Raw genomic sequence first — 14,250 nt, 5'->3', positions numbered from 1 at the left:
CCCCAATCAGCAGAAGGGAAGATGTACGATTTATAACCTAAAGCCTGAATAGTGGCGAAAGACTTCAGGAGGGAAAACTGGAAGGCGAAGAGGTGGCTGGGACCGTTTCAAGTACGCCTTACAGTACAGATAGCTGTTAAGATCGCCGGACCAGCCACGTGGATACACGCCAGCCATTACAAACTTGCAGCTGGGATTGAGGAGACATCGCACAACACCAAAACCAATTTAGAGCAAGTATTTATTAGAAGACTTAAGCAAATGTGGGGCTTCCCCAGTTCACACTGTTGGCAAGCGCCCTGGTAGGACTATTCATAAGGGCAGGGGCGTCTGGGATGCAGCAGCTGACGGTTATCTTAACTGATAGGACGAAGTGGATCTTTACATGCGACCCATAGCCGTTCAGTAACAAGGACGACTATAAATTCGATCATTAAGATTTATGCAGGGATCCATGCTGCGCCGGTGACTGGCACTTAGTAGTAGCCACCACGGCAAAGGGGGCACCTGACATCGGAAATAGATATTCTATGATCAAAGTAAGACTCAGCAGAGCAATGAGGAAGTCTCGTGGTGTGGAAGAGATAGATCCTTCTCTGACATCTGTGGACAGGTGAATATAGTGGTGCAGTCGCCCCACCCACGCCCCTTCGACATGCAGTGCAGAATGTACTACAGACGATAGGAGCACTGGAGCATGGCAACCAATCAACCAGATCATGGACTTAACCACAAGCCTGGCAAAGGTCATTAATGACACACCCGAATCCGAAGGGAGACGGCAGTGGCTAGAGAGCGAATTTAAAGCAGGAGAGGAATTTGCCTGCTTTAAATTCGCTCTCGAGCCACTGCCGTCTCCCTTCGGATTCGGGTGTGTCATTAATGGCGGAAATGCGACGCCAGTAGGTTGGGAGCTGCGAAGGGCCATTGCTAGATGTGAAGGGAACAGAGCCTGTGCTTTGGTCATAAGACAAAACGAGAGATTAGACGTTGACTACACTTGTTGGATATGTTTGCACACAGCACAAAGATAGTCTGTCCAGCAAATTACTGAGAGCCTGGCGAGAAATGCCAGCTGTCTGCTTCCACGGGAGGCGATTAGCCTGAACCTGATAGTGGGGGGCAATTTGGGCAAATCTCGTGTCATCACCCGAACTCCAGGCTTTCTGCAGTCCAAAGCCTGACACGCTACCGACCACAGCATTCCAGATAGTGGATTGCAGGGGAGAAACGTGTATTTGCACCAATCGGGGGAGACTCATTTTGGGTATCTCCCAGTGTCGCTTGATGTTGTACTTGAACAATGACTTTTGTACAGCAACATACGCAAATGATACGATCATAAATATTGCTTGTTCCTTTATCAATGGTCAGACCATGAGTGGCACGGTGGCACAGTGATTAGCATTGCTGCCTAACAGCGCCGAAGAACCCGGTTTAATTCCCGCCTCAGGCGACTGACAGTGTGCAGTTTTCACATTCTCCCTGTGTCTGCATGAGTTTCCTCCCACAGTCACCAAGATGTGCAGGTCAGGTGAATGGGCCATGTTAAATTGCCCGTAGTGTTAGGTGTTAGGTAAATGTATGGGTGGGTTGCGCTTTGGCTGGTGTGTGTGGACTTGTTGGGCCGAAAAGCCTGTTTCCACACTGTAAGTAATCTAATCTAATCAGGATGGCAGTTATCATGTGGGCAGGTGGCGAGAAAGGGTCCCACCACTCCCCCGGGGAGAAAGGGTTGCTGCTACACCGCGATACTGTCCACCAACACAACAGTGTTCGCCCTAAAAGGTAGCAATTGCCGAACTCGAAGGGGCATCCCTCTGCATTGGAATGGGTACACACTCGCAGAAGATCCTCGCAAATGGTGTATTCGCAAATGAGATGGAGGAATGCCTAGCACTCATTAACACTGAGTTAATGGCGGTTAGGAAACAGTGACACAAAATCGATTAGTACTCGACATCCTGACGGCCGAGAGAGGGGGCATCTGCAAAACGTTAGGTACCTCATGCTGTATTAATATTCCTGATGACTCCCAAAATATTACTGGTTTAATGAATGTTATGAAGGCAGCTATATGACCGCCTCCACGAACAGATGAATCCTGCTCCCGATGGCTCACGTCCCATATGGAGGATGGGGGTAATGGACCCATATCGTTCTACCAGTTGTAGGACTGGTCTTACTCATACTGCTTTGAATAAGACCCTAGTTGTGTACCTGCCTACACACTTGCTTATGAATGCAGTAGGATAGGAAATGTTAAACTATCCGTGGCCCCAAAGAATGGAGATCCGATTGCTTGTCCGCACCCTACAGCGATGTTGACGAATGTGACATGTGAAGATGGGCTGTGTATCGGGCAAACCAGGGAAGTGGAAAAACCACCACAAAGCTTTGTTAGAGTTAGGTGGCGTCTGAGGAAATGCCTGATGTTCATAAATTATTTTTAATGTATAGCTATCTGGCTTTTTTTTTTGGTTGTTGTCCTTGTAAAATTACAAAAATTTGGAAAATGTAATGGAAAATTGACAAAAATAACTTTTACTGTCAAATCTGTCAGAGAATGTTTTGCAAAATTTAATACTTCGCTGAAATATGCAAATACTTTGCTGAATTCTGCGTCGAGGAGTCAGCTTGTCTTTGTGGAACTTTGCAAACATTTCCCCTGACCTGGCGAGCAGCCGAGTTCATAAAAAAGCTTCGGAAAACATAAAGACAATTATGTCCAAGGCATGGAAATGAGAAAATATGAGCTCGAATGTTTCCCAACACTTGTCCTTCAGCATGTGATAAGAATAGTATAAAAATAATATGTGAATTTTGTTCACAGCCCTTACATAAGGCACTTTTGCCAAGTATATTGGCCGCCCTACATGCAGAGGTTGAAAAATAAAGCCTTTCCTTTGCTCTTGCTAACAGTTGATTCGAGTCGATTAAATTTCCATGACAGGCGTCAGGGTGTCAGGGTGTCATGCAGTGGGAGAATTGTTGGGTATCAGTAAATGGGAGAATTGTTGCACAGTGCCATTACATTGGAAAATTAGTACAAATTGCCTATTCATTAAAGAATTTGAGCAGAACACCTCTAATTGGAAGAATAAGGGCAGGGAATCATTGAGAAGGAAATTTTGCAAGCAGCAGTGAAGTCGAGATTCGAGTCCGCCCACCAAGAAATGAAAAAAATCATTTGTAGCAGGGAATCCATACGTGGAGGAAGTGTATCAGGAAACAACGCAATGGGACAATTGACGCAGGGCGTCAATAATGGGAGAGTTGGTGCCGATGTCACGAAAGTAGAGAACATAGAACATAGAACATAGAACATAGAACAAAGAACATAGAAGAATACAGCGCAGTACAGGCCCTTTGGCCCTCGATGTTGCGCCGATCCAAGCCCACCTAACCTATACTAACCCACTATCCTCCATATACCTATCCAATGCCCGCTTAAATGCCCATAAAGAGGGAGAGTCCACCACTGCTACTGGCAGGGCATTCCATGAACTTACGACTCGCTGAGTGAAGAACCTACCCCTAACTTCAGTCCTATATCTACCCCCCCTTAATTTAAAGCTATGCCCCCTTGTAATACCCGACTCCATACGCGGGAAAAGGTTCACACTGTCAACCCTATCTAACCCCCTAATCATCTTGTACACCTCAATCAAGTCACCCCTAAACCTTCTTTTCTCTAATGAAAACAGCCCCAAGTGTCTCAGTCTTTCCTCATACGATCTTCCTTCCATACCAGGCAACATCCTGGTAAAGCTCCTCTGCACCCGTTCCAGTGCCTTCACATCCTTCCTATAGTATGGCGACCAAAACTGCACACAATATTCCAGATGCGGCCGCACCAGAGTCTTATACAACTGCATCATGACCTCAGGACTCCGGAACTCAATTCCTCTACCAATAAAAGCCAGTACGCCATATGCCTTCCTCACCGCACTATTTACCTGGGTGGCAACTTTCAGAGATCTGTGTACATGGACACCAAGATCCCTCTGCTCATCCACACTACCAAGTATCCGACCATTAGCCCAGTACCCCATCTTTTTGTTATTCTTCCCAAAGTGAATCACCTCACACTTAGCTACATTGAATTCCATTTGCCACCTTTCTGCCCAGCTCTGCAGCTTCTATATATCCTGCTGTAACCTGCCACATCCTTCCTCACTGTCAACAACTCCTCCGACTTTCGTATCATCCGCAAACTTGCTCACCCAACCTTCTAACCCCTCTTCCAGGTCATTTATAAAAATGACAAACAGCAATGGTCCCAAAACAGATCCTTGCGGAACACCGCTAGTAACTGCACTCCAAGATGAACCTTTACCATCAACTACTACCCTCTGTCTTCTTCCATCCAGCCAATTCCTAATCCAAACCTCCAACTCACCCTCAATGCCATACCTCCGTATTTTTTGAAGTAGCCTTCCATGGGGAACCTTATCAAACGCCTTACTAAAATCCATATATACCACATCTACCGCTTTCCCCTCATCAACCTCCTTCGGCACCTTTTCAAAGAATTCAATAAGGTTTGTGAGGCACGACCTGCCCTTCACAAAACCATGCTGACTATCCTTGATCACATTATTCCTATCCAGATGTGCATAAATCCTATCCCTTACAATTCTCTCTAAGACTTTGCCCACAACAGACGTGAGACTCACCGGCCTATAGTTACTAGGGTTATCCCTACTCCCCTTTTTCAACAAGAGAACCACATTTGCTATCCTCCAGTCTTCTGGCACTACACCTGTAGACAAAGAGGACATAAAAATCAAGGTCAATGGCTCTGCAATCTCCTCCCTTGCTTCCCAGAGAATCCTAGGATAAATGCCATCAGGCCCAGGGGACTTATCTATTTTCACCTTTTCCAGGATTTCCAACACCTCTTCTCTACATACCTCAAAGCCATCCATTCTACTTATTTGTGACTCAGTATTCACATCGACGACAATGCCCTGTTCCTGAGTAAATACTGAAGAAAAGTATTCATTCAGTGTCTCCCCAATCTCTTCCGCCCCCACACGCACCTTCCCACTACTATCCTTGACTGGACCTATTCCTACCCTAGTCATTCTTTTATTCCTAACATACCTATAGAAAGCCTTAGGGTTTTCCCTAATCCTACCGACTAAGGACCTTTCATGTCCCCTCCTTGCTGCTTTTAGCTCTCTCTTCAGGTCCTTCCTGGCTACCCTATAACTCTCAATCGCCCCAATTGAACCTTCACGTCTCATCTTGAGATAGGCCGCCCTCTTCCATTTAACAAGGGATTCCAATTCCTTATTAAACCACGGCTCCCTCGCACGACCCTTTCCTCCCTGCCTGACAGGTACATAATTATCAAGGACACTCAATAGTTGCTCCTTGAACAAGCTCCACATATCATTTACACTCTTGCCTTGGAGTCTACTTTTCCAAGCCACACATCCTAAGTTTTGCCTCACCGCATCATAATTTCCCTGACCCCAGCTATAACTCTTGCCCTGTAGTACACACTTATCCCTCTCCATCACGAGAGTAAAAATCACCGAATTATGGTCACTATCCCCAAAGTGCTCACCTACCTCTAATTCTAACACCTGGCCTGGTTCGTTACCCAGAACCAAATCCAGTATGGCCTCACCACTTGTTGGCCTGTCTACATATTGTGTCAGGAAACGCTCCTGCACACATTGAACAAACACTAACCCATCTAACGAACTTGAGCTATAGCTTTCCCAATCAATATCAGGAAAGTTAAAGTCCCCCATAACAACCACCCTATTACAGTCACTCATCTCCTGAATCACCTTCCCTATCCTTTCTTCAATGATTCTAGGACTATTAGGAGGCCTGTAAAAGACTCCTAACAGGGTGACCTCACCTTTCCTATTCCTAACCTCAGCCCAAATTACCTCAGATGGCAGTTCCTCATCCATCGTCCTTTCCACGACTGTAATACTATCTTTGACAAGCAATGCCACACCTCCCCCTCTTTTACCCCCACCTCTGACCCTACTAAAACATTTAAATCCCGGAACCTGCAACAGCCAATCCTGTCCCTGTTCTAGCCATGTCTCCGTAATAGCCACAACATCGAAGTCCCAGGTACCAACCCACGCTGCAAGTTCACCTACCTTATTTCGTATACTTCTTGCATTGAAGTATACACACTTCAAGCCACTTTCCTGTTTACAGGCACCCTCCTTTGAGATTGGTGCCATGTTCCTAACCTCCCTACACTCCAGGCCCTGCACCCTGAAGCTACAATCTGGGTTCCCATGCCCCTGCAGAGTTAATTTAAACACCCCCCAAGAGCACTAGCAAACCTACCCCCAAGGATACTCGTGCCCCTCAGGTTCAGGTGTAGACCATCCTGTTTATAGAGGTCCCACCGTCCCCAGAAAGAACCCCAGGTTTCCAAAAACCGGAATCCCTCCCTCCTGCACCATCCCTGTAGCCACGCATTTAAATGTTCTCTTTCCCTAGTCCTCGAATCTCTAACACGTGGCACGGGTAACAAACCAGAGACAACAACTCTGTTCGTTCTAACTCTGAGCTTCCAACCTAGCTCCCTGAAAGCCTGTCTAACATCCTCGGCACTCCTCCTACCTATGTCGTTGGTGCCAATATGGACCACGACTTCGGGCTGCTCCCCCTCCCCCTCCAGGACCCGGAAAACACGATCAGAGACATCACGTACCCTTGCACCTGGGAGGCAACATACCAAACGTGAGTCTCTCTCGTTCCCACAAAACCGCCGATCTGTGCCCCGAACTATCGAGTCCCCAATTACTCCTGCTCTGCTCTTCTTCACCCTTCCCTTCTGAGTAACGGGGACAGGCTCCGTGCCAGAGACCTGAGCCCCGTTACTTACCCCTGGGAAGTCATCCCCCCCACAAGTATCCAAAACGGTATACTTGTTCTTGAGGGGAACGGCCGCAGGGGGTCCCTGCACTGGCTGCTTCCTCCCAGTCCCCACCCAGAATTGGTGGAAGACGTGGGAGAACTGGAGCTGAATAACATTAAATGTTATGGAGGTGCAGAAGCTGACGAAAAGAAGATTCGTGCAGGATTCGAAAATGGTAGAATGGTGCACGGAAGTGAAGCTGTATTTGGGACAATTGTTGCACGAACCACAAAATGGAAAAATTGCACAGTGGAACTTTAACAGCGAATTGGGGTATGGCACCACTATCTCAGAGAGTCAGAGTGGCGTTCCCCACACTGGGAGAAGTTGGTTTGGGTATCAATAAACATGAGAACTGTTTCAGGGCAATATTGAATTCTAGAATTCGTGTGGGATGCTTAAAGCATGCAGACTTGGAACAGAGCATATTTAAATGGGAGAACACGGGCAGGAATTAGTAAGTCGGAGAAATGTTGTAAAGTGCAGGAAAGTGGCCATTCGATGCAGGGCGACAATAATGAAAAATCTTGGAGCAGTAAACCATTATGTGGAAGATGCATGTCAGGAAACAGCAAAACAGGAGAGTTGGGGCAAGGCAATACTCAGTGGGAGAGTTTCTTCAGATCATGACGAAAGGGTGGATTAGTGCAGAATTGGCAATTTGAGAATTTGATGCAGTAAACGCCAAAATTGGAGAATTACAGCAGTGGACAACGATATGGGAGAATCATTGCAGCTACATAGTTAATGGAAGAAGTGGTGCAGAGTGGACCTAAATTAGATATTTGGTGCAAGTCACCATTAAAATGTAGAATTAGAGTAGGGTACTCCTAAATGCGAGATTTGAACTCGGGCATCAGAAAATGAGAGAATCATACTGGGATATGAGGAAATGGCAGAATTAGGATCATTATATGAAAAAGCAGGAGAATTTAGTGTCGGAGTATGAGGAAATGGGAGAATAAGTATAGGGGTATTGTAAATGGGATAATCCGTCAGTGGGAGATGACAAAATTGGTGGGAGAGCCAAAATATCAGAGAATTGGAGCAGACCACGTCTAAGTAGGTGTATCGGGGCAGGGAATCAGTGTTATGGAGAAACGTTGGAAGCAACAGCAAAATGGGTATTCGGGTCAGTGCACCACGAAATGAAAATAAAAATGGAGCAGGGCACCCATACGTGAAAGAGGTGTATAGGGAATAACTGAAGGGAATGAATTGATACAGGGCATCAATAATTGGAGAATTCACGCAGGTGCTGTTAAATTCTAAGTGGGAGAACTGGGGCTGGATAATATTAAATGGAAGAGTTGATGCTTTTCCAGAATTTGTGCAGGATTGATAAATGGAAGAACGTGTGCAGCGTAGTGAAACACTGAATATAATGATGGAGAATCGCTGCATAGAAACAGACACTCTGTCCAACTTATGCATCCCTAATATTTATGAATTTAACAGTGCACCAATGAATGGGACAATAATTGCAAGGAATGACGAAATGGAACCATAGCCAAGTGTTTATCTCAGTAAGAACATTTGGAACATGGCGTCATATAAGGGGGAAACGGTTAGGTACAGCAGCGAATGGGAGATTTGGTTCAGGGCAGGAGTAAATCAGAGATTTGGTGCAGTGCAGCAGTAAATAGAGCAGGACATACTGCATGGGAGAATTAAAGGAGGGAACCCATAAATGGGAGAATGCAGCGAGGGCACTCCACCAGTTCTCAGACAATATCACGGCTCTGAATGATTTGGAGATGCCAGGGTTGGACTGGGGGCAACAAAGTTAAAAATCACACAACACCAGGTTAAAATCCAATAGGTTTAATTGGAAGCACACTAACTTTCGGAGCATCGCGATTTTGAACACAGCTCTGAAAGTTTGACAAGTCACTCGCTCAGGACTCAATCGCAGACAATAAGGAACGTCCTCATCACTGACCCTCCTAAAAGGAAGCATTACCCCGCTCCAAACCTCCAAGCATCTCAGAATACTTCAGTACTGCTCCACCCAACTGCAGTGAAAAGAGCCACTGGCTGTGTCTTGACTCTTTGTTAATAGTTCAGTCCCGCAGTTGCAAAATGCAACAAGACCAGAAACGAGGGATTTCATACTATTGGAGTGTGAGGTCAGAGGCAGGACAAAAGCACCGTCAAACGGCCAGTATCGTGTGAGTAAGCCCGCGCTTTCAGATAGCCAGAACTGAGGAAGTGCACTATTCCAGGAGATTCTGTCTGACACTTTAGTCTGAAAGGAGTCAGTCAAAATGAGAGGATCAGCACTGTGGTCATTGTCGATCGATAATGAGGGCACTCCTGAAGGAGGACTGCAATTTCACTCCTGAGGCGGTGTCTCGCCGTTAGAGTTGCAGCCTGGGGGAATGCCTCATCATCAGAATGTCAGCCTGTGGCAGTGCCTCACGATCAAAGATCGGCCTGAGACAACGCAGCACCGCCAGAGGGTCAGCGTGAGGCAGTGCCACACGGTCAGATGGTCAGCATGAGGCAGTGCCTCTTTGTCAGAGGGTGGGTCTGAGAGTGCCTCAACGTCAGATGAAGTGCCTCAGTGTCAAAGGGGCAGTTTAGCATTAAACAGGAACATTGGTGCAGTGTAGCACTAAATGGGAGAATGGTGGCAGTGTAGCTCTAAACGGGAGAATTGGCGAACTGTCACTCGAAATGGGAAAACACGGCGAGCACAAAACCAAACGGGAGAAATGGGGGAGAGAATGTTGAATAAGAGAATTGGACTGGGGCACCAGTAAATGTGAAAATTGTACAGGGCAATATTGACTGGAGAACCTCTTCCAGATATCAGGAAATGGGAGAAATGGTATTGTACAACACTGAACTGGAGAATTAGTGCAGGGCATCAGTAAATGACCGAATTGGTGCAAGACACTAATATCTTCGAGACTTGCAGCAAATTGATGAACAGAGGCACCGAATCAGGAAATCGGATAAATGCTAAGGGTTAGGATGGAGATTAAATCAAGGCAAAAAACGGACCGTTTAGATTCAATTTTAATAAGTTTAAAATCACACAACACTATTTTATAGTCCAACAGGTTAACTTGGAAGCACACTAGTTTTCGGAGCGACGCACCTTCATCAGGTGGTTGTGGAGGGCTCGATCGTAACACAGAATTTAAAGCAAAAATTTGCAGTGTGATATACCTGAAATTATACATTGAAGAATTGATTGTCTGTTAAGCCTTTCATCTGTTGGAATACAGTGATAATTTCAATTCTTTCATGTGTAAATCACAAAACCCTTTTTTTTAAAGTTGCATTCTCGGGTTAGCTGTTAACAATGGTGATAGCTCGACAACATTAGAGAATTGGTGCAGGAAGTGGGAGAAATGGTGCTGGATCATACTCAATGCAGCTGGAGTGCAGTTGCTGACTGAAAGAGGATTTCTGCAGGATTCGAAAATGGGACAGTGGTGCACGGAAGTGAAGCTGTTTTTGGGAAACTTGTTGTACGAACCACGAGAATGGAAAAACTGTGCAGTGGAAGGTTTACAGCGAATTGGAGTATGGCACCACTAACTCAGCGAGTCACAGTACGGCACCCCTCGCTCGGAGAATTTCGTTTGATTATCAATGCATATGATAATTGTTTCGGGTAACATTGAATGGGATAATTGGTGTGGGGTACTCACAGCATAGAGTATGGGAACAGAGCATGTGGAATGGGAGAACACGGGCAGGGAATGAATAGGTCAGAGGAATGTTATAAAGAGCAGGAAAGTGGAGATTCGATTCTGGCAACACTAAATGAATAGAATGGCACGATTATATGGAAGATGTACATAAGGAAGCAACCAAATGGGAGTCTTGGGACAAGACAATACTCAATGGGAGAGTTTGTGCAGTTCATCATGAAAGTCAGGATTTGTTCAGGTTTGCCAATTTGGAGATTTTATGCAGAAAAAAAAAACAAAATTGGAGAATTCTGGCAGTGGACCACCACATGGGAGAATCATTGCAGAGAAATAGTTAATGGAAGAAATGGTGCAGAGTGGAACTAAATCAGAAAATTCGTGAAAGGCGCATTTAAATGCAAAGATGAGCGTAGGGCTCCCTTAAGTGGGATATCTGGACGAGGGCAACAGGAAATTAGATTATTTGTATCGGGATATGAGGAAATGGGAGAATTATTATTGGTAGTTTGAGGAAGTGGGAGACATAGTGTCGGGGTGTGAGGAAGTGGGATGATTAGTGTAGGGATATGCATATGGATGAATTGGTGGGCATCAGTAAATAGGGAGATTAGAAAACTGGTGGGAGTGCCAATACGTGAGAGAAATGGAGCAGAGCACATCAAAATGCAAAATAGTGACACGGAATCAGTGAAAAATAGAAACCCTGCAAGCATCAGTAAAATAGACAATCGGGTCAGTGCACCACGAAATGAAAAATAAATGAGAAGGGCATGTGGAAGAGTTGTATCAGGGTACAACTAAATAGAATGAATTGATGCACGATATCAATAGTTAGGGAATTCAGGAAGGTGCTATTAAATGCTAAATGGAAGAACTGGGTCAGGACGATCTTTAATAGGAGGGTTGCTGCAGTTCCAGGATTTATGCACGATTGATAATTGGGAGAATTGGTGCAGAGCAGTGAAACACGAAATAGAATCATAGAGACGTGCCCCAAAGTTACAAATGGAACTTGTCAATGCTTAAAATTTAAGAATTTAACAGCGCACCAAACAACAGGAGAATCACTGCAAGGGATGACGAAATGGAAGAATTGTGCAAGGGTTTATCTCACTGAGAGAATTTGGAACAGGGCATCAGATAATGAGGGAATTGGTGTAGTGTAGCAGAAAATGGGAGATTTGGTGAAGTTTAGCAGTAACCTAGATAGGAAAATCCTGGATGGGAGAATTAGAAGAGGGTATTCGAAATGCAAGAATGGAGAGAGCGCACTCCGTCAGTTCTCAGACAATGCAACATCACTGTCTCCGTGAAAAGTCAATCCCTCAGGACTGAATCTCAGACAATAAGACATTTCCCCAACTCTGACACTCCCAAAAAGGGAGCACTTTCCCGTACCAACACTCCGACAGAGTTCGAATACCACAGCACTGGCCCCCCAACCTTCAGTACAAAGAGTCACAGGCTGAATATTGCCGCTGTGTTCCTAATGCAGTCCCCTTGTGCCTCAGCACAGTGAGGCAAAAACGGAGGGCGGCCACACTACTGCAGGGTGAGAACGGAGCTCTTACAAAATCTTATTAGAAGGCCAGCAACGAATGTTGAGCACCCTCCTGCCAGATGGCCAGAACCAAAGAAGTGCCCCATTCCTGGTTATATGCTTGTCACTAGAGAATTAAAGGAGATCCTCACGATGAGAGATCAGCACTGTGGGTATTGCAGCTCGAGGATAACGATTTGCCTGAAGAAGGACGGCAATTTCAGTCCTGAGGCAATGACTCACCACCAGAACCTCATTCTGAGGCACTGCCTCACCGTCAGAGAGTCAGCTTAAGGCAGTGCCTCACCGTGAAAGGGTCAGCCAGAGGCATTGTCTCTTTGTCAGAGAGTCAGACTAAGACCGTGTCTCATCGTCACAGTGTCACCCTGAGGCAGTGCCACACTGGCAGAGGACATTTGACAATGTCAAAGAGGCAGTGTAGCACTAAACGGGAGAACTGGGGAAGTGTAGCAGAAAATGGGACAGTTGGGTCAGTGTCGCTCTAAATGGGGAAACAAGGGAATTACAAATGTGAGTGGGAGAATTGGGGCAGGACAACACTGAATTGGAGATTGAGCTTGTGCACCAGTAAATCTGAGAATTTGTACTGGGCGTCACTAAGTGGAGAACCTCTTACAGAAGTCAGTAAATGGGGGAATTGTATTGCAGTACCCTGAACTGGAGAACTGGCACAGGGCATCATAAAATGAAAGAATTGGGACTTTATCTTCGAGAATTAGAGGAAATTGGAGAACACGGGCTGTGAATCTGGACATAGGACGAATGTTACAAAGGAGTAATGATGGAGATTCAATAAAGGGAACATCTGACCGTCCAGGTTTAATTTTAATCGATCTGTTCTGATGCATTATGACACACCGTGTTTGAGCAGTGCACACCTCACTGGGAGAATTGGGTTGGGGCATTAGTGAATATGAGAATTGGTTTACGGAGAGACTGAATGGGAGAATTAGTGTGGGGTGCAAATAACATAGAGAACTACAACAGACCATATGTGAACGAGAGAACTCGGGCAGAGAATCAGTGTGTAGGAGAATGTTGGAAAGAGCAGGAAAGTGAAGATTCGATACAGGGCACCACTACATGAAAATAATTTGGGCAGGGTACCGTTATATGGAAGATATATACCAGGAAACAACCAAATGGGAGAGCTGGGGCAAGACAACACCCAATGTGCAAGTTTGTTTCGTTCATGACGAGAAGGAGCATTTGTGCAGGTTTGCAGATTTGATGCAGAAAACACCAAAATTGGAGAAATCCAGCAGTGGACCACTATATGGGGGAATCATTGTAGAGACATAAGTCATGGAAGAATTGGTGTAGCGTGTATCTAAATTAGAGAATTCGTGCTTGAGAGAATTAAATTAGGGAACCCCAAAATGGGAAATTTGGTCTAGGGCATCAAAAAATGAGAGAATTCGTATCAGGGCATGTGGAAACGGAAGAACTATTATTGTCCTAGGAGGAAGTGGGAGAATTAGTATTCGGGTATGAGGGAATGGGAAAACTGCATAGAGTTACCAGGAAATGGCCGAATGGGTTTGCATCATTTATTGGGAGATTAGAAAATTGTTGGAAGTGCCAACATGTTATAGATTTGGAGCAGTTCATATCTTCATGGGAGAATCGGTGCAGGGAATCAGTGAAAACAAGAAATGTTAGAAGCATCAGAAAGTTAGAGATTTGGATTAGTGCACCACGAAATGAAAACAAAAATGAGCAGGGCACCCCGATGTGGAAAAGAACAATTAAATGGAATGAACTGATACAGGAGGTCAACAATTGGAGAATTCAGGCTGTTGCTACTGGATTTTAAATGGGAGAACTGGGGCGTGTTAATACACAATGGGATAGTTGATGCAGCTTCAGGATTTGTGCAGGATTGATGAATGGGAGAGTTGTTTCAGGGCAGTGAGACCCTCAATAGAATCATAGAAATGTGTTGCACAGAGACAGACCATTCGTTCCACCATATCCATGCCTACATTTAAGAGCAGCAATGAATTACAGAGTCATTGCAAAGAATGATGAAATGGAGGAATTGGGTAAGTGTTTATCTCAGTAAGAACAGTGCATCAGATAATGTGGTAATTGATGCAATATAGCAGTAACTG

The sequence above is a fragment of the Chiloscyllium plagiosum genome, unplaced genomic scaffold (assembly GCF_037043375.1).
Source record: "Chiloscyllium plagiosum isolate Xiang-an unplaced genomic scaffold, Cpla_swu_hap1 HiC_scaffold_31, whole genome shotgun sequence".
In the NCBI taxonomy this organism is placed as follows: Eukaryota; Metazoa; Chordata; class Chondrichthyes; order Orectolobiformes; family Hemiscylliidae; genus Chiloscyllium; species Chiloscyllium plagiosum.
Note: the sequence above shows the minus strand (reverse complement) of the source record.